At 46.3% G+C, this 20,128-nt stretch overlaps 1 long non-coding RNA gene across 1 annotated transcript in view; it reads left to right on the top strand.

The window, feature by feature from the left end:
* LOC129385861 (uncharacterized) overlaps positions 1-18,216 on the top strand; it is a 28,010-nt gene extending 9,794 nt beyond the window's left edge. The window contains exons 2-3 of the long non-coding RNA XR_011895412.1: positions 15,830-15,966; positions 17,694-18,216. This is a non-coding gene — a long non-coding RNA (uncharacterized lncRNA). The remainder of the gene's footprint in view (positions 1-15,829; positions 15,967-17,693) is intronic.
* Positions 18,217-20,128: the final 1,912 nt, after the last annotated feature.

Genomic DNA, 20,128 nt, shown 5'->3' with positions numbered 1-20,128 from the left:
TGTATTGCGCGCTGCTGTGCAACATATTCTTATCTAGTGTTGACCGCCTGCTTGAAGAGGCTTTTAAACGGGACAGCGCTTTAAACATTTTAAATGTTTTTAAATACATGGAGGACTTTTTAATCATTTTTAACAGACAAGGCTCATTGAAGCGCTTCGATGTTATTTTAAACATTTTTAGGGACAATGGTACAGGGCTTTCGTTTACGCATGAAGTGCCACAGAGTAACACCCTGCAATTTTTAGATTTAAGATTAACCTTTCATGATGGACAAGCTTGTTGGCAATATATTCCACGTGCCAAGAAAGGGTTGCTACCGTATAATTCATGCCATTCCAAAATTGTCAAGCGTGGAATTGCTATGCTCTGCCTGAAGTCTGCCCTCGAAAAACCGTGTACACACACGATGCAGGCCTCGTTCAATAATCAGATCAAGCGACTGAAAGAAGCACGGTTCCCTCACTCTTTGGTGACCTCAGTCACCGAAAGCCTGTTACGGAAGGTTAAAGGTACCAGCGCCACAAGAGAGGAAGAAAGAGCCAGAACCGTCAGACCAGCAGTGATTCCTTATGTTCATAAGGTTTCCCATAACCTCAAAAAGCTGGCAGGCCGGTATGGAGTACCCATTGCCTTTTCTGCCCCAGTAAAACTGGGTCGACTCTGTTCGAAAACCACACGCGAGGAGACCGGTTCGCAAGGCTGTGGCAAGAAGCATAGCACGTCCTACGGGAGATGCGCTACAGGCGTGGTGTATGAAATTCCCCTTGAGTGCGGCAAGTTTTATATAGGACAGACTGGACGCTGCATAAATGAGAGTTGGGTAGCCAGGGAACACGAACTAAATCTAATGAAAGATGGCGTGGCACATTTGCCTGCGCACTGCAAGGCCTGCATGTGCAAACACGGTTTTCTGAGATTAGGATTCTTGGCAGAAATAGATTTCAAACAGCACGTGAGCTGATGGAAGCCTACTATATAAAAAAGAAAGGTACAAATTGCATTAGTGATACATCTATCGTGCTCTATAAATCGGAAATTAGATTGTTTGACCGCTGGGTAACGTAGATCTGTGAACAGCCAGCGCATGCGTGTTTGTATATCTATATTCTTGGGTCACAGCCCAAAATAAATCAGTTGGAAGTGCCGCCCGTGTTGTCTTTATGTGTCTTCCTTTTGTGAGTCTTCAATTGAGGCAAAAAGTATGCCTTTAAATTGAGGAAGAACTTGGCAAATGGCCAAGTAAGGAGTGGGGAATATAGTGAGCTTCTGAGTGTAACAACGATATAAATACGGAAAGTAAAAAAACATGTTCGTTGGAATGGAAAAAAGGAACCAAACAGCTGGTGGAACAGAGAGATACGCGAAGCGATCGCTGAACGGCAGAAAGTATCCTGAGAGCACAGATAGGCAAAGCAGGCGCAGTTGCCGCAGGATGAAGTAGCCAGTAAATGGGAAATATACTGGGAGAAAAAGTCTACAGTTCAAATACGGGTGCATGCAAATATGAAAGGTGAAATTGAACGTTGGTTGTCAAAAAAACGTGAGAAAAAGAAGGACGAACCGAGAATATTTTGGAACCACATAAAATTATTAGACAGGAAGTGAACAACCATACAACAATATATCCTAGGCGAAGATGGAAACAATGTGGAAGGGGTAGCGGCAATCAAGTACATCCGAAAAATAACAGCTGAATCTTTCCAAGGCAATGACGAGGTCGTATTTGAAGAAAAAAAAAAAGCATGAAAGAGAACCAGATGGAAAAGCTGGTGCTGACAAATTTCAACTCGGAGAATGCCGAAGGGAAAGGTCCGTAAGCACACAGCCACAGGGCTAGACGAAGTTCCCGTTAGGCTGAATAATGAACTGGGACCAAAAAGTAAGGAAGCTCTGGTGAAAGCAGTGGAAAAAAAAAACTTTAGAAGATAGACGAATAGGAGACAGTTGGCGTCAAATTAGAATGAATTTAACTGATAAAGGTAAGGGGGACAAAGATGTAATTCCCTCGTATAGACCGTTGACCATTACATCGGTAATATACAGGCTAACAATGCAGGCAATCAAATTAAAGCTGCAAGCATGGGCACAGAATAAAGGGATTTTGCGAAAACTTCAGAATGGCTTCTGAATAGGCAGGCGTTTGGATGATAACTTATTTGTTCTCACTCAGTGTATTGAAATATCAAGAGTAGAAAGGAGACCGTTATATGTGGCCTTTTTAGACATTACAGGAGCGTATGACAGCGTAAACCACAACATTTTTTGGCATATTCTGGAAGGGGAAGGCTTAGGTGACAATTGTCTACGGCTTTTGAGTTAGATTTACCTAGAAAATACCATTTGCGTTGAATCGGAAGCGATGAGAAGCGAGGAGAAAGTTGATATCAACAAGAGACTGAGGTAGGGGTGCCCTTAATCCCACTGATATTTATGGTGTACATGGTGAGGATGGAGAGGGCGCTAGAGCGAAGTAATATAGGGTTTAATCTTTCATACAAACAGGCGCATACAGTAGTAGAGAAGCAGCTTCCAGGTTTATTTTATGCGGACGACATTGTGTTGCTAGCTAACAAGCAGAGTTAGTTTGTGAATTGTATGGCGTCGAATTGCGGAAGCTGCATGAACAGATACGAAGGGTCTCTTCAACAATGTCTGAGGCAAATTCTCTCCCGCGATCGCTCATTATAATGCGAGGAGGTCAATGTCTGAAAATGTTGAAATATAACAAGAAAAGACAAACTTCCGTTGCTGTTGCCGGCGGCAGCACTGCCGTCTCACAATAATGGTTTAGGTGGTCTACGCACACAATAATCCAATGATTGCCGTTGGAGGATCATAGAAAGGGGATTTAGGAGACCTATACCAACTTGTTCAAAAGGGGCGTTGGAAGGTGGAACTGGCTGAAGTCGAGCATGCTGTGCGTTTGTAGGTCGTTTGTAACGCTGCCATTCGGTGCAGCTGGCGAAATAACGCTCGGTATCGTGACGCATCCTGTGCCAGTAAAAGCCTTCTTAAGCGCGGTAGGGTGTTCGTATTTAGCCAGGGAGACCTGAAGTTGGATCGTCGCGCATGGCGCATACTACTTGAAAGCAGAGGCTCTTGGGCACAACTAAAAGGTCGCGCGCGATAGTGGTCGAGTAGTTCTTGTTGCACAGGACGCCGTTACATAGGCGAAAACGGCTATGTTCTGAAATCTCGTGTGCGGTTGCGAAGAGCGGCTACAAGCTCTCCTGCTGCTCGGATATGAAGACACCGATATCAGGGAATTACGCAGATACAAAAGCGATGTATTGATCGAATTTCTCAGCGTCACATTCGGTCGTCGCAAGTGGCATCCGACAGAGACAATCAGCATCAGCGCGTCGACGACCGCTCTTGTAGGGAACGACAAAATCACACTCCTCTATACGGAGGGTACAACGCGCACGTCGACCAGAAGGGTCCCGAAGATTCACGAGCCAGCAATGTGAATAATCATGCGTGAACACCGTGAAGGGGCGACCGTAGAGGTAAGAAGGAAACCGTTGCACCGCAAGAATGACCGCCAAGCACTCTTGCTCGGTTACCTTAAAAGTGGACTCGGAGCGACTCAAGGAGCGGCTAGCGTACGAGATCCCGTGCTCACTTTCGCCAATGCAATGAACAAGAACAACGCTAATCGGTCTGAACCTGTGTTGGTGCTGAGGGATCGACGAAGAAAACGCTGCGGCGTCAACAGGAACTTTAACTGACGGAACAAGGAGTCGCACTCTGTGGTGCACTTAAAACGAACGCCTTTCTGAAGAAGGCGCACAAGCGAATGGGCCACGCCAGCAAATCTCGGAATGAATCAGCGAAAGTAGGAGCATAAGCCTGAAAACTTCCTATCTCCCTGACACCGTTAGGTTCCTTAAATACCTCTACAGCCGCTGTCTTTTGTGGGTCTGGTCGTATGCCTTCTTTATCGACCTGATATGTCCCAGCACAAGAGTTTCTCGTTCACCAAAATGGCACTTCTTCTGAGACAAGGCCGGCTCTCTCCAAGCAGTTGTGCACCAACACCAGACACTTGTTATAATCACTAAATGTTCGCCCGAAGGTCACAACGTCGTTCAGGTAGCACATGCAAACTTCGCATTTGAATCCGCGCAGTTTCCGTGAGCCCTTCGAACCTTGCCGGTGCGTTGCACAGTCCGAAAGGCCTGACGTTAAATTGAATTTCTCCGTCGGGCGTTAGAAATGCTAATTTGTTTTCCTTATTCTCCATGTTCTTAAAAAACCGAGAAAAGTTTTTTTCGCAGACATTGCCCGCTATGTTACAAAATAACCACCAAAAATTCTATAACACCATTAATCCTAAAAACGCCCAACCATTTGCATTGTACGACAAACAAAATCATCCAATCCGCGATCATGAGGCTGCCGAACAGCTTAACCACTTCTTTTTCTTCCATGTTTACCTGCGAACCTGTCGACAGCTTACCTCCCTTTCCTTATCTCGACTATACCGTGATGCCCGACATCACATTTTGTCCGAACGGCACTGCAAAATTAATCAACTCGTTAAAACTCACATCTTCATGTGGCGTGGGCGCTGTCTACGTGAAGATGCTGAAAAGCACGAAATCCACTACTAGTGTGATACTATGCCATATTTCCCAGCAAGCACTGTCAACAGAAGTGGTACCGGTAGACTGGAAAGTGGGAAAGATTCTCCCAGTACCCAAAATATGGTCCTCCATCTTTGTGGAGCAGTTATCGCCCTATTTCACTTACTAGTATTTGCTCTAATCTAATGAAACATGTGATCTACTTAAACAATGCCAAGTTCTTAGACTTCAATAATTTCTTTCATTCTAGTCAACACGGCTTCCGCGCAGGACTCTCATGTGACAGCCAACTAGCTTTATTTTTTAACAATATAAGTTCCAGCCTTGACTTCCTGTCGCTGCTCTCTTCTTAGACTTTGAAAAAGCATTCGACAAAGTTGCGCATCAGCGGCTACTCCTAAAACTTTCTCGACTAAACTATAACACACCTGTATACAACTGAATTCGCCGTAATCTCTCGTGTGCCACCAAGGTACAGTACTACGACTCCTACTTTTTCTGATTCGTATTAATGACCTCCCAGCTAATATCTCTTCTACGATTCGTCTATTCGCAGATGACTGAGCCGTATACCCTTCGATTAGAAACAACGCAGATATTAATACTCTTCAAAACGACCTCAACCTTATTGAGTCCTGGTGTAGCACGTGGTTAATGTCTGTAAACATAAAGAAAACTTATGAAACCACATTATCGCCCAGCATAATATATCATTGCGGGCTCCACGATATCATTGACTCAATACTATGTCTTGGCGTCACATTTTCAAGCAATCTCTCCTTGTCAACCCACGAGCCAAAGCTAACTCCGCGGATCGCACTTTGGTATTTCTTCGTAGGCGCTTAAGACCCCCACCCCCACCATTGAAGCTAATAGCTTATCATATACTTGTTCGTCCAAAGTTTGAATACGCATGCGCTGTTTGGGATTCTCATCAATCTAATCTACCTAATATTCTCGAATCAGTCGAAAATTGTGCAGCTCGTTTTATTTAATCTGTGTACTCTTACCATTCGAGCATTTCCGAGCTTGAGGCTCATGATCACCTCACCAACCATGAATCGCGACGTCAGATAGCTAGGCTGTGCCATTATCAAAAATGTTATAATGCTCCCTTCGAAGTTCCGGCTACCTTACCAGTTCATCGCTTGTCCAGCCGCAAAAACCATCCCAGAGCGGTTTACCCTCCCCCAGCTAAAAGTACCACCCATCTTTACTCCTTTTTTGTGACAACCGCACGGGACTGGAACCATCTACCTACAGTTGCCGTGCACCACTCCAATCCATATCAATTCAAGGCGGCACTCGAATCGCATTTTCGCTATAGTTAAAGCCCATCCCTCAAGTAAAACCCCAACTGGGGCCATTGCGGTATAATAGATAGATAGATAGATAGATAGATAGATAGACAGATAGACAGATAGACAGATAGATAGATAGATAGATAGATAGATAGATAGATAGATAGATAGATAGATAGATAGATAGATAGATAGATAGATAGATAGATAGATAGATAGATAGATAGATAGATAGATAGATGGATGGATGGATAGATAGATAGATAGATAGATAGATAGATAGATAGATAGATAGATAGATAGATAGATAGATAGATAGATAGATAGATAGATAGATAGATAGATAGATAGATAGATAGATAGATAGATAGATAGACAGACAGACAGACAGACAGACAGACAGACCGACAGACCGACAGACCGACAGACAGACAGACAGACAGACAGACAGACAGACAGACAGACGTACACGTAATTAAAATTTGCCAGTAACTTGGCCGCAGATCAACAGAGGAGAAGTAAGAGGACACAACAAAAGAAGGCAATCGATCGCGTTGTGAATTCGCGGAGGTGGGTACACGTATTTCTTTAGTAATTGCGTTTAGGCGGCGGGAATCTACCACCGGATCGACACGTACAATCTTTCTCTTTAATCAATATAACTGGTGTGGCCCAAGGGCACTCCCCATACGTGGGCCGATCCTGAATATAATGCAATGCCGGGCTGACGCGCAGCGGAGGTGTAGTTCGCTATTAAGGGGCCCATATACACAGCTTCCCTGGTCGTCCTTCTTCACGGAATGGAAGGGCACCGAGCTTTTTCTTGTTCTCATCCTTTGCTTAGTCGTGTCGGTGTTTTTTCCTTTCGATTATATTTATACGAGTAAGCGATGAAGTTCGTCTGCAGTGCAACTGCAGTGCAGGTTTAAAGGCATTTCGCTAAAGTTCTGAATGCCCTTTGCCGCTTATACTGTTTGCCGCTTCTTTACCGCTTTTCGCTATCTAGGCAGCTCGACGGCTCGACTACATGAGTGCATCGTGTTGTATGTTAGAGCTACTGAAGCCTGCAACAAGTGAAATTGTTGGTTTATGCGGCCCGGTAAATACTCGCACCAGCCGTCGCGCACTTCATGTTTTTGCATCTTTCTTATGTGCGATATCGGGCATGTTGAACTGTTGCTAGCTGCTTTATGCATAACTGTTGTCGATGTTTTTAGGTGCGAGATTTTCAACCTGCCTCGTTTGTAAAGGGTCTAAATTGCGCTGTCTTGTCACATCCTTCTTTAACAGCGGTATTCTTTTCACCCGAGGGCATCTTAATGTGGTGTTTTGGGAAATGTGTTTAGAAAATAGCTAGTTCAAGGTGGGTATTGCTAATAGTTGCTGCATATGGTATTTTTGTTCCATTTTCGTTGAAAAGTGTGCGCTACGTGTGGGGAGGCATCACACCTCTATGCTGTCTGAGCAGACTGACCCTGCCGAGTGATTTGATTGGTTCACAACGTAGTCCCTCCTTGCATGTGAATTTTGTGCTCAAGTGAATTTCTTATTATGCTTACGCCGCAGACGACTAAACCTAGCATTGCCACCAGCGCCCCTTTACATTGACATCTCTCTCTCGGAACATTAAAAAAAGTACTGAGAAGTTGGTCAGACTTTAGCTTTGTGTGTTTCCAAGCAGCTCCCTTAGGGAATCTAAAATTGCAGAAACTGCACCGGGAACGGCAGCTCATCGGTGTATGCAGCCGAATTGCATCGGCGGTACAGTGCTAGCACGCGGTCTTATTAACCCGTGCGTTTGCTGACTTCGTTGACAAGTGTACGCGTTTCCCTCAATAAATTCGCGATTACTCTTCTTGAGGCGACTTTGACTGCGCTTATTCGGCGATGTCACATATATTCATCGGCAGAAAGATCGCAACGGCATGTGTAGACATCGCACTTTGCGGATTTGTTCGAGATATAAGTACGCACTAAAGACGAGTGCTTATTATTTAGGTACACAAGCAGCATTACGGCAAGGGTAGAATTAAAGAAAAAACGATCGAGACTTCGAATTACTCAACAAAATTTAGCGGCTAGTTCACATGAGCTCCACTTCGTGTAAATGGGGTTCATGGCGTTTGTCTGCGGGACGCACCTGGCACGTATGTCGACCGGGTTGTCCCAAACACTGGGAACATCGTGTTTATGCCCGCTCCCACAGAGGCCAGCGTCTTCCTTACAGCTGTCAACGCAGAACAAGCAGCATGGCACCCGAACAAATGAGAACTCTGAGCCGCGAAATTCAGCCATCCTTGCTGCAAAGCGTTGTCGTGTGCTACTGTTCCCGTGCCTACTGTTGGAAGCGCCCTCTAGGTAGCTATCAGTGGCGCATCTAGAGGCAGTGCACTACGCATATAGCTTAAGTGATTGTGAAGCCAGTGATACATGTGTGAAGGGGTTTGAAACGGGGAACTAGAGAACCTTGAGGTTATACATATATAGGCCGCGAGTTATAGACATATTTTTTGTTTCACGTGGGCATTTTCTCCGAATGATCCGAGTCAGTTATATTACTTCACATAAATAAACGCGTATTCATGAGAACCTTCAATAACCTTGAAACTAATCCCGAGCTCTTGTTTCTTCATCCTGGGGCTCCTGTCTAGTAAGATAGTTTTGTGCAAATGGGGGTTATTCAAAACCACCCCACGAAGTTGACGAAATTCTTGCTTCCTAACCTCATGGAGCTCTTGTTCGCCAATTCTCCTGTGTAGAAAGAAGAAAACCGCATAATTAGTCACGGCACAACCCTTAAGTAAATACGTTAGGGGTATTTCCATAGCAGTTTTTAAGACGAAATTGAATACGAATTGAGTAGTGCGAGAAACGAATCAAATCAAATATATTTTTTAGTATTTTGCGAATGGTCTACAGCGTTGCCACCCTTAAGTTCAACAATTTCATATTCCGGTATTCACCCCAATATATAGTTCTGTGATTACGCTGTATAAAAAAATAGTTGTTTACAAAATGCGGAAAGAAGTAGAGCTAGAGCTAAGCAGTCTGTTAGCAAACTCAGGGCTCCTCTAAACATACCCGGCCCAGTATTCAGCAACGTTGTGCGCCTGTTACCATCTGTGTATACCTTCACGACTACGCCAGAAGTGCGTGTCATCTGTGTGAATGCTTAAGTGGAAAAAAAAACGCTTTCATCGTGGTGCAAACGTCGCGGCTAATGGATCCACTATTGCGTCAATTATTGTTAATATTAGATGCGAGAACACACATACACACGGAGAGAGGGAAATAGGGAAGGAGCAAGCTGGCAACTGTCGCCGAACGGGGCACAAGGCCTGCCTTACTCTCTAGGAAGGAGGGGGATAGAAAAGGAAGTGGAAGATGAGATGAGAAGTAAAGAAGGAAGAAACAGCAACACGAAAGGCACCAAATACGAAAGTAAAGCAAGAACATACACTCAGGAACCAAAAAAAAAAAATCACGCAAGTCGAACTAATCCCAAAAGGATGTACAAAGCGAAAGTTAGAAAACGTTATTACCTCGCTGGCAAACTCTCAAAAACAGGGAGCCAAGCCAGTTTCTTGTTGAAAAGTACATAGGGTGCAATGAGCCTGGTCGCATCGAGAAGCAGAGCCACATGGATACAGGCAATGGTCAAGAGTCGTATACTGCAGACCAAGTAGGCTATACTCCCTTAGTAGCGACGTGCGCTGCTAAAGGAAAGCAGGACACTCCAACACAAGGTACTCCAGTGCCCCTCAGGAACCGCGAGAAGCACACGACTATTGCATCACGTACATTGCAATAAAACACATTCAGGTTTATTCCGACGGGAGGACGCAGATATGAATAGCACCAAAAAATACCCACTGCCAGATGTCATTTAAAATTAAAATTTTATTGTGATCGATTGTGGTTGAGCCGGAAATATCTGGCTTTCTTAGCGACGCAGGGAGCTCTACAGTAGTATCAGAGTTCTTTAATACTCTCTGTGGAGGTTGTCGCATTTTCTTTAATCTTTCGTAATTTTTCGTTATTATTCGGAAAGTATTTCTATTTTCATATACTGAATGTTTGATTCGAGAAGAGAATCAAATCACACAATATTCCATTTGTTTCTCAAAGGTTTCGAATATTGTCACGTAGTAGTGACGCTAAACAACAGAGTAGCAATAATGTGAATGACGAAACTAGCTTTTATTGGGCGAACCTGTGCCCACAAGAACAGGCTAAACTTAAAGGGAAGCTGAAAGGTTTTCCAGAAAAAATGAGTGAACATCTGTACATAATGGTTTTCAACCCTCCGAATTCGAATATCGTATTGAAATTGAGCGAAAGAAAGCGCAAATATATTTTATTTCGACGAAAAGTGCAGCAGCGGACACGCCCAGCTCGCGCGTCTCGTTTCCGCCTATGATTGGTCGGGCGCCTCGTGACGTCAACACTAGTGTTCGTCCGAACCGACCGCTGCCGCTACACATGAAGCGTGGTGCCAGGTAGTTTGGTGCTGTTTTTCTGAGACGGTAATGGAAAATTTAGAGAGACTGCGTTTTTCTGAGGAGTTCGGCGTTACTCCCTACATGTACGAGCCGATTGCGAAGAGCCGGCCTCTCGAAGAAGCAAACGATGCTGATGCGAGCAGTGCTTTCGACACGAACGAAAGCGAAGTCTTGGGATCTCCTCGTGTTGGAAATGCTCTTTGGTGAGTATGTTTTTTGCAAAGCGATCTAGTGATCTCGCCGATCTTTCGCCGATCTAGTGAGCTCGTTTCCGGTCAAACAACTGTAGTGTTGTGTCCCTGCATGCCTCCTCGTGGAACGTAAGCTGGGATGCGATCGTCGGCATTTGTGCGCTGTCCAAAGCTGTCAGCAATCTACAAAGACGGTTTAAACGCGTGTAAAGCTTCCCGGTTCATGCAGTACGTGTAGTGACCTTCATCTGTGCGCCATCCGCACACTACTCGTAACCGAAGTCGTAAAGGCGGCGAATTCCGTCGGCTACGTGAGATGGTCGGTTTCTCGCTGTGCGCGAGAGAAGGGGGGAGCGTAGCGTCCTGGCGTGCGCCGGCTTTCCAGCACATGCAAACTCTACATTTGCACTGCGTTATGGTAGCTGCATGCAGGCTGTTTTACAACACACGTGCAAATAGAAAATTCGCGGCGCTTTGCGACTAAACCTGCGTCAAGGGCGGGAGATAAACATGCACCTTCCGTTCAAGCGTGCTAACACGAAGGAGCTCGCAGTAAATCAAAATCCAGGTTTGGGCGAGTTCGTGTATTCATAAGGCCTTCCAACACCAGTTATCATCAGTCAGTCCGCACTCGTGCCGTCTTTGTTTTCGTTGCTCCGATCTTTCCGCACGAGCCTAACCTTGAAACGCTTTTTTAGTACGGTGCCGTTTGCTACCGTCCTCGTACAAGCGCCGTTTAATTCAGGCGTAACGCCTCACTGTTACCAAAAACCGGTACGCCAGCTCAAACTCCATTTATCTGAAAAAAGCATTGTAGCAATCACTAGCTTACACGTATTACACTACACTGAACAGTGGTTCGCGCAGTCAGGTTCTTACCTCAAGCTTCCTTCTTTTCGCGAAAGCTGACCTTGACAGCGGTGACGAGTTCCTTGTGTACGCGAACACTGACGGCACTGCGCCGGGCCTTAGACGAGCCGACTTGACTGGCAAACCCAACGAATGTTTTAATGATAAATTCTGGTGATAATCGTCGTCACGGAAGTGGTTGGAGCACAGCACTGTTGTTCTTGAGGGCTTGAAATTCTTTCGCTTCACAGCAGCCTCCCACTTCGTTAAAAGCTTCTTGTCTTGTGGGAAGCAATGGAAGACAACATCGTCGCGGCCGCTGGTGTTCGTGCAACCGTAGGCTGCACAGAAAGCCGGCATGATCGGCCCACCACTTCAGTTGATGCTGCGCACGTTGACTACCACTCTACATACACGCAGACGCACCAACAAAGGAATGCAGGGTCGATCGAAGCAGATTACGATGGCACGCACGCAGAAACAAGCACGGTCAGGCACAGTCGCGGAGGCTACGAAGGAACGGAACACTAGTGTTGACGTCACAACACCGCGGTTTCCGGTCTCCGCTCGCATCGTCAGCGTCAGCAGCAGCGCGCGGCATTCGACGGGGGGCGGAGCTACAGCGCAATTTTAACCGACGATTACGTCGCTCCTAATTGAAAAAAAAACCCCCAAATTTTACCTACATGGTTTATAAGGTTCCCGCATCCGTATATGAGCGTTTTATTGAATTCGACAGACTCTTCAGCTTCCCTTTAAAGCACAACGATAGCGGCGAACACAGTCGGCGATCAACGCAGTCTTATCTGCTGGTCCACCGCATCGGCTTGTATATCGAGCCACCGAACGTTGCAGATTAGTCGCTAGTGCCCGCGTGTGTTCCAGAATGTTCTACACCATTCGCGTCGCGCATACATCCAATCAGATTACAGAAGGTTCGGTGACAACAGACAGCGAATAGACCCATCGGTAACATTCCAGAAACTTCCGATATATCCGGGTGTGTCCCGCGCTGAGCGATAACATTTGTTAGACGGTGAAAAGCGCTCGCTCGAAAAAGATAAACAAGCCCACGTGTCAATGCTTCCCTCGCAAAAATCATCGTCCCGATGCTGCAAACATAACAGGAGAGCGAAACACAAAAGGGCACTTATCAAATAAACAAAGCCCCAAGTAACACAGTCCACAAAAAGAAAGTCCAGAGGTCAGCTGCGCAAAGTCCTAAAGTTCATTAACGCTTATGAAACGGCTTAAGTCGCACAACGTCGAATATTTCAGGTCGTGAGCGGCGCAGCTGTGACAGTGAAATGCCGTCTGGTGCGACCTCATAGTCGAGTGCTCCAATGCGTAGGATGATCTTGTACGGTCCGAAAGAGCGGCGTCAAAGCTTCTCGCTAAATCCATGTCGGCGTACTGGGGTCCAAAGCCAAACACAGTTGCCGGGCTGCTACTCGACGTAGCGTCGTCGGAGGTTATATTGTCGGCTTTCGGTACCCTGCTGCTTCTTGAACCGCAGGCAGGAGAGCTGTCGTGCTTCTTCGGCGCACTGGAGATAGGTGACGACGTCAAGATTCACTTCGTCGGTGTCGTGCGGCAGCATGGCGTCGAGAGTCGTCGTCGGGTTCCTGCCGTCAAACAGCTTGAACGGCGTGGTCTGTGTTGTTTCTTTCACCGCCGTGTTGTAAGCGAACGTTACGTACGGCAGGACGGCATCCCAAGTCTTGTGTTCTACGTAGACGTAGTGCTATAGCATGTCGGCGAGGGTCTTATTCAGGCGCTCTGTAAGACCATTCGTCTGCGGGTGTAGGGCAGTTGTCCTCCTGTGGCTTATCTGACTCTATTGCAGAACGGCTTGGGTGAGCTCAGCTTTAAAGGCCGTTCCTCTATTGGTGATGGAGACTTCTGGAGCGCCATGAGGCAGCAGGATGATCTCGACAAAGAATTTCGCGATTTCGGCGGCGCTATATTTGCGCAGAGTTTTCGTTTCAGCAAAGCGGGTGAGGTAGTTCGTCGTCACGACGATCAACTTATTTCCGGATGTTGACGTCGGAAAGGTCCACAAGAAGTTTATCCCGATCTGCTGAAATGGTCGGCAAGCTGGCTCGATCGGCTGTAGTAATCCCGCTGGCCTTGTCGGTGGTGTCTTGCGTCGTTGACACTGTTGGCATGTCTTGACGTACCGGGCGACGTCGGCAGTCAGGCGCGGCAAGTGATAACTTTCCTGCATCCTCGATAGTGTCCAGGAGTATCCGAGATGTCTGGCGGCAGGATCGTCATGTAGGGCGTGCAGTTCTGGACGCAGCGCTGAGGGAACAACAGGAAAGTACTTGGCGCGGACTGGTGAGAAGTTCTTTACGAGTAGGTGGTTTTGAAGCACGAACGAAGACAACCCTCGCCTAAATGCCCTAGCCACAACGGTGTTTCCTTCCATATACTCGACGAGGCTTTTTAGCTTCAAGTCTAGTCGTTGCTGTTCAGCGAAGTGTTCCCCACTTATTATTCCAAGGAAGGCATCCTCGTCCTCGTCATCTTGCGGCGGCGGGTCAATGAGGACGCGTGATAGGCAATCAGCATGAGAGTGTTTTCGTCCGGACTTGTAGATTGCAGTGATGTCATATTCGTGCTGTCTGAGGCTTCACTACGCCAGGCGTCCTGAAGGGGTCCTTTAATTTCGCTAGCCAACACAACGCGTCATGGTCGCTGACGACTTTGAACGTCCTGCCATATAGGTAAGGGTGAGCTTTCTCTGTAGCTCAAATAATGGCGAGGCATTCCTATTCGGTCGTACAATACCTGCCTTCCGCTTTTGACAGCGACCGGCTAGCATAAGGTATCACTCGTTCAAGTCCGTATTTCCGCTGGACTAGGACGGAATTGACGGCTAGGCTACTAGCGTCAGTGTGTATTTCTGTATCGGCGTCCTCGTAGAAGTGCGCAAGTACCGGTGGCGACTGCATACGTTGTTTGAGTGCCTGAAATGCGTCGGCCTGCAGCGTTTCCCACTCGAACTCGACGCCACATTAAGTTAGATGTGTCAGCGGCTCAGCGATGCGTGAGAAGTCCTTAACAAAGCACCTGTAGCAGGCACACATGCCAAGGAATATACGCGCTGCCTTCATGTCAACGGGCTGCCGGAACTTTGAGATGGCAGTTGTCTTCTGCGGGTCGAGGCGGACTCCAGATTTCCTGATGACGTCGCCCAGGAACAGAAGCTCACCGTAAGCGAGGCGGCACTTTCCGGCTTCCGAGTGAGCCCTGATGACTTGATGGCCACTAGTACTGTCGAAAACCGCCTAAGGTGTTGGTCGAAATTTCCGGCGAGGACGAAGATTTCATCCAAGTAAACAAGAGAGGTCTGCCACTTCAACGCTGCTAACACCATATCCATCACGACTGGAACGTTCAAGGCGCCGAGCACAGTCCGAATGGCATGACCTTGAACTCGCAGAGGCCATCTGGTGTGATGCAGGCGGTCTTTTCGCGATCTCTCTCGTCGACTTCTATTCGCCAGTAGCCAGACTTGATATCCATCAGCGAGAAGTATTTGACGTTGCAGGGCCGATCCAATGCGTCGCCTATCTGTGGGAAGGGGTATATGTCCTTCTTAGTGATCTTGTTCAGTCGACGATAATCCAGGCAGAAACGTAGGATTCCGTCCTTTTTCTTAACTGAGAAAACAGGACATGTCCACGGGCTTTTCGACGGCTTGACGATGTCGTCGCGCAGCATTTCGTCGACTTGTTGTCTCATAGCTGCGCGATCTCGCGTCGAAACTCGGTAAGGCCTCTGGCTGAGTGGTCGAGCGCACTCTTCGGTTATTATGCGATGCTTTGCGACTGTTTGCCGAATCCTGGATGACGTCGAAAAGCAGTCTTTGTATCGCCCGAGAAGACTTCTGAGCTGTTGCTGCTTACTCATGGGGAGCCTTGACATTATGTCGAAGTCTGGTTCGGGAACGCATTCATAAGACATGCTACTAAGCGCTTTCGGAGGGGTATCTCGTTCAAAACAGACGTTCAGCAGATGATATGAAAGGTGGTGCCTTAACGAGGAGGGGAACAAAGGGTGCAATTTATGTGACTCACGACCACATGAAGCCAAAAGACAATGAAGCCAAAGGAAGCGTGGGGACGTTACGTGTAGGTTATCCTTTTTTCTTGTAATTCTGTAGTAAGATAAAGGCAAATGAATGCTAGTAAATAAACAACTTGCCACCCTTGGGAGGCGAACCCACGACCTCTGAATTATGCGCGCGTTGCCCCACCAGGTGTACTACGGTGGCCACTGTTTCTCCGTCCACATTATTAGGTATTTATGTATGCGTATAAGACCTAACGCGCAGAGTAGTACTGATCGAGGTAGATCCTGCACTATGTAACCAATATTCTTATTGCAGGTACCAACTTCCATTTCGACATCCCGTTGTTCCCGAGCAATATCTGATAATGCGGGATTTCGCCTTCTTTGACAAAGCGCACAGAGGTTTCACCGAAAACGAGACATACGCCCACAAGTACATGTTTTCGCGGGATGGTATGTATGTTTTGCCTAACATAGTTATATGTAAAAGCGTGGAAGAATACTGTAGTACATGTGTGCCACATCCTAGAAAAACTAACCAATGGGGCACGATAACACTTCTCGACAGCAGCGACAAAACACTCCCGATGAGTATTTAGTGCTACGTTGAACAAAAGAGCCAAATATTATTCCGTAACACGCAGAAGAAAAACCCTACAATCTCGCATATTACGTCACTTGCTGTCTGCTGCGCCTTTTGAGGCCTCCGCTTTTTTCCCCAATTTGTGCGTTGTTACCGCGGAAAGAAAAAAGAAAGAAAAAAGGAAAGGAAGAAAGAAAGGAGTGATAGGGGGAGGCCGGTGCTATCGCGTCACTCAAACAAACAAACTGATATTTAACAAATGTAAATATCCCTCTTCTTTATATATTTTATTATGCTAAGTAGAAAACCCTGGCCATCTGTACTGCAGCACTAGCTTTTCGTGTTTCGTCGGAAGAGGATCCGAAGCGCTGTGTCGAGCTCCGACATTTAGGCCGCAGATACAAAGACGAAAAAATATCTGGCTTACGCTTCAAGGATGATGCAGTTTAAATCTCGCTATATGACACCCTCTCGCTTTATGACGTTATCAACATATATAATGAAACCTAATTTTAAATAAAAATCAGCGGTCATATTACGAAAACTTGTTGGCACCTAACGTGTACCAGAAAGATACCAAACGCCAGCCCTCGTCAACATCGAAATCTAATCCGGCACGGCTTTTGAGAGATTATGTACTCACACAATGTTGAATTGAATTTGTAACTAATTAACTATTCGTGTAATCTTTCCGTTAATATCTTACGCCTACATAAATATACTGTTTTCTTAATTCTCGCGCTCCCTGGTGTTTCGTAGAATTGACAAATTGGGAAATAACCGAAATATGAGTGGCCACAAAAGGCGCAGTTCTGCAGTATTCTATAGCGAGAGCAATTATATGACCACTACAAGCGCATTTCTGCCGTTGCCGTCGCTGTGATGTTCCGAATATAGTGCAAACACGATCGGCGATTTAAATAAAGTACGCGGAGTGCCGGTAGCTTCGTATGCGCTGTCCTTTCGGCGTTTAGTTCGCATTTTAGCGAGAGATAGCACGAAGGTCAATGTGCGCGCCGCTCCTGCCACGCTTATTCCCTCCAGCGTATTTAAAGCAAGTTTCCGCTATCATCGAGCGAGATGTGTTAATATTTACACATGTACGCGCCTGACGCCGTACTTGTTCATTTAGTTAGTAAGCGAATGTTTGAAAGCTTATACGGACGTTAAGACCAATATGATTACTTCGTATAGCTGTCTACTAATTTGCCATCGCAATCGATCCTTCGCTTTTCGGGCGAAACTTCGACTTTCTTTTTATTTCATATCTTTTTCTGGATACGGTTCAGGTGGCGGGCATGCTCCAGTCTGGATGAATAAACGAGTACGACAGATGAGTGGGCGAAAATGGTCGTTATGTTTTACTTAAAAATCGCCTGTTCCATGGCTGCCTCATACTGATAGAAGGCACTGACCTCGCCTCCTTTCCCAATGACACAGGCGTGCATTCACAAATCACCAGCGCTGTTTCACTGTCGGTCGCAACAAACTGCAATAAACTAGGCATCAGCGATAAATATTTTAACACATTAGACACCACATTATTTATGTCTTCTTTGAAACTCAGCATGTTTTCTTTTTCCTCTTCTCATTCAAGGTGCGCTGACCGGTGCCATAAGTTACTACCGTGCCTTCAACAACGATAGCGATCAACTAGGGAAGCTGCCGTACAAGGAGATCAACGTTTCCACTCTGATTCTGTGGGCAGAGGAAGATGCATTCATTATGACTCCGATAGCCAAGTACAACCAAGAGTGGTTGAAAACGTCAAAAGTAGTGTACTACAAAGGTGCAGGCCACTGGCTACCCAGAGAATGCTCCACGCAGGTAACTCAGCAAATTCGTACATTTGCATTGAACATCAAGAACGACACAACAGCGACAGAAGAAGGCAAACTAGAGAGCAAGCCGGGAACGTGTCAAGAAACCAGGTCTCCTAGCAGGCGTGGATGGTTGTCCGAATGGTTTCCATGGCTTCCCCGTGATGCCAAGCTTCCCAGAGAAATGAGAGAATAAAAAGGACGGGCTTTTAGACGACATCACGAATGGCCCCCGAATTAGAGAAATAAAAATAACTCTTTGAAGCGCACGTATAATTATGCAGTCCCTAAAGAGAACAGATAAACCATGCTACTTTCAGTGAACGTTCCATCAAAGAGTGTCACAACCACGTGTTATCATTATTATCATTTTCTATTCGTCGTAAGCATCTCATTTATGGTAATATATGTTTAGGGTGGCAAACACTGATTCATTTATCTGTGTCCAACATCTACGCTCGTAAAATGCCGTGCGACTGCACAGAATGTTATACTAATTTCAATTCAAAGAAATTTTTAAATTATATTCTGGAGTTTTACGCGCCAGAACCACAATATGGCGTACCCTTGCGGGGGACGGAAGCTTATTTGTGACCACCTGTGGTTCTTTACCAAGCACCTGAATGCAAACACACGAGCGTTTTATAGCGTTAGCACTTTTAGGATACTTCAAGCACTTTCCGTGGGATATCTATCTATCTATCTATCTATCTATCTATCTATCTATCTATCTATCTATCTATCTATCTATCTATCTATCTATCTATCTATCTATCTATCTATCTATCTATCTATCTGTATGTCTATCTATGTCTGTTATATCTATATATCTGTAAATCTATAACGGTCTACTGGGTAGTCCGCGGTCAAATGGTTAGCGAATCGGGATGGTGTGCTGACGTAACAGGGTGAGAAATCAGTCATCGGATGAACTTGGGTCATTGAATATGTCCCAATGTGTGCATACGTGCAGCTCTTCAACAAACCTCTTTCACGCCTACATGAATCACTGTAGATGCGGGACTAGGTAGGTCATCGCTGTTCGGAGAAACTCTGTTATTCCGACTTGGACCACTGGATATGTGCAACGCGGTCTATGTTGGTCTTCAGTGGACCTCTGTGACGCGAGCTAGGCTAACTAGGTATGTGCCACTGGGAATGTGCCGCCCTACAATGACGAAAAAATATCCCTTAAATTTGTGCGACACTGAGCGGAATCAAACCCACATCACAATATTTCATCAAGGTCAGCAACACGACGCGTAAGAACGCTGCAGCACACGTGCACTGGCGTGTGCCGTATTACAAGGAACCTCTCGCCAACTTAGGGCACTGAGTATGTGCCACTGAGTACGTCAAGCGAAGGAACAACGCTCAACGTTCGTGGGCACCGGCGCGCCACGTTTCTCGTCTCGGAGGTCACGCGTGGACTTCTGGGCAGTGCCACTAGATGGCACTGCAGTTCCAGAAAGAAGCGAGAAAGAGAAGGCCGATTGCCGCATGACACGTTCCTCAGCGTTAGCACGCATCGGCATGCCATACATTTAGGAGGCCACACACAGGCTTCGCGGCAACGGGGCTAGATGGCGCGGAGTATTCTTAGGGAGACCTGAAAGATTCCTAAGGCTGCAGTACAGGCCTCATGCATAACCCTTTTCGACGGTGGTAATACGTTATGTGGCTATGCTGAATAAATGTTAGCGTATTACCGTCGACAGTCACTCATTGTGAGATCGGTTCTGCCGCAATTTTCTTCCTTTTTTTACATTTCACCCCATTGAGTTGTGGCCACCGGGGCCGAGATCGAATAGCACCTCGAGTTCCGAAGCGCAACGCCATAGCTATTCGGCTGTCGCTGTTGGTGAGATAAGAGCACATATCAATGTGGCCCTACATAAACGCTCTGTAATAAAATTAACGAAATATCTATGTGCAATTGCGGGAATCAACGTAATACGATGATTTCCGCGATTTAACCCGCCGTGGTTGCTCAGTGGCTATGGTGTTGGGCTGCTGAGCACGAGCTCGCGGAATCGAATCCCGGCCACGGCGGCCGCATTTTGATGGCGGCGAAATGCGAAAACACCCGTGTACTTAGATTTGGGTGCCCGTTAAAGAACGCCAGGTGGTCAAAATTTCTGGAGTCCTCCACTACGGCGTGCCTCATAATCAGAAAGTGGTTTTGGCACGTAAAACCCCATAATTTAATTTT

The sequence above is a fragment of the Dermacentor andersoni genome, chromosome 7, assembly GCF_023375885.2.
Source record: "Dermacentor andersoni chromosome 7, qqDerAnde1_hic_scaffold, whole genome shotgun sequence".
Lineage (NCBI taxonomy): Eukaryota > Metazoa > Arthropoda > Arachnida > Ixodida > Ixodidae > Dermacentor > Dermacentor andersoni.
This window is presented reverse-complemented; position numbering and strand designations above follow the sequence as displayed.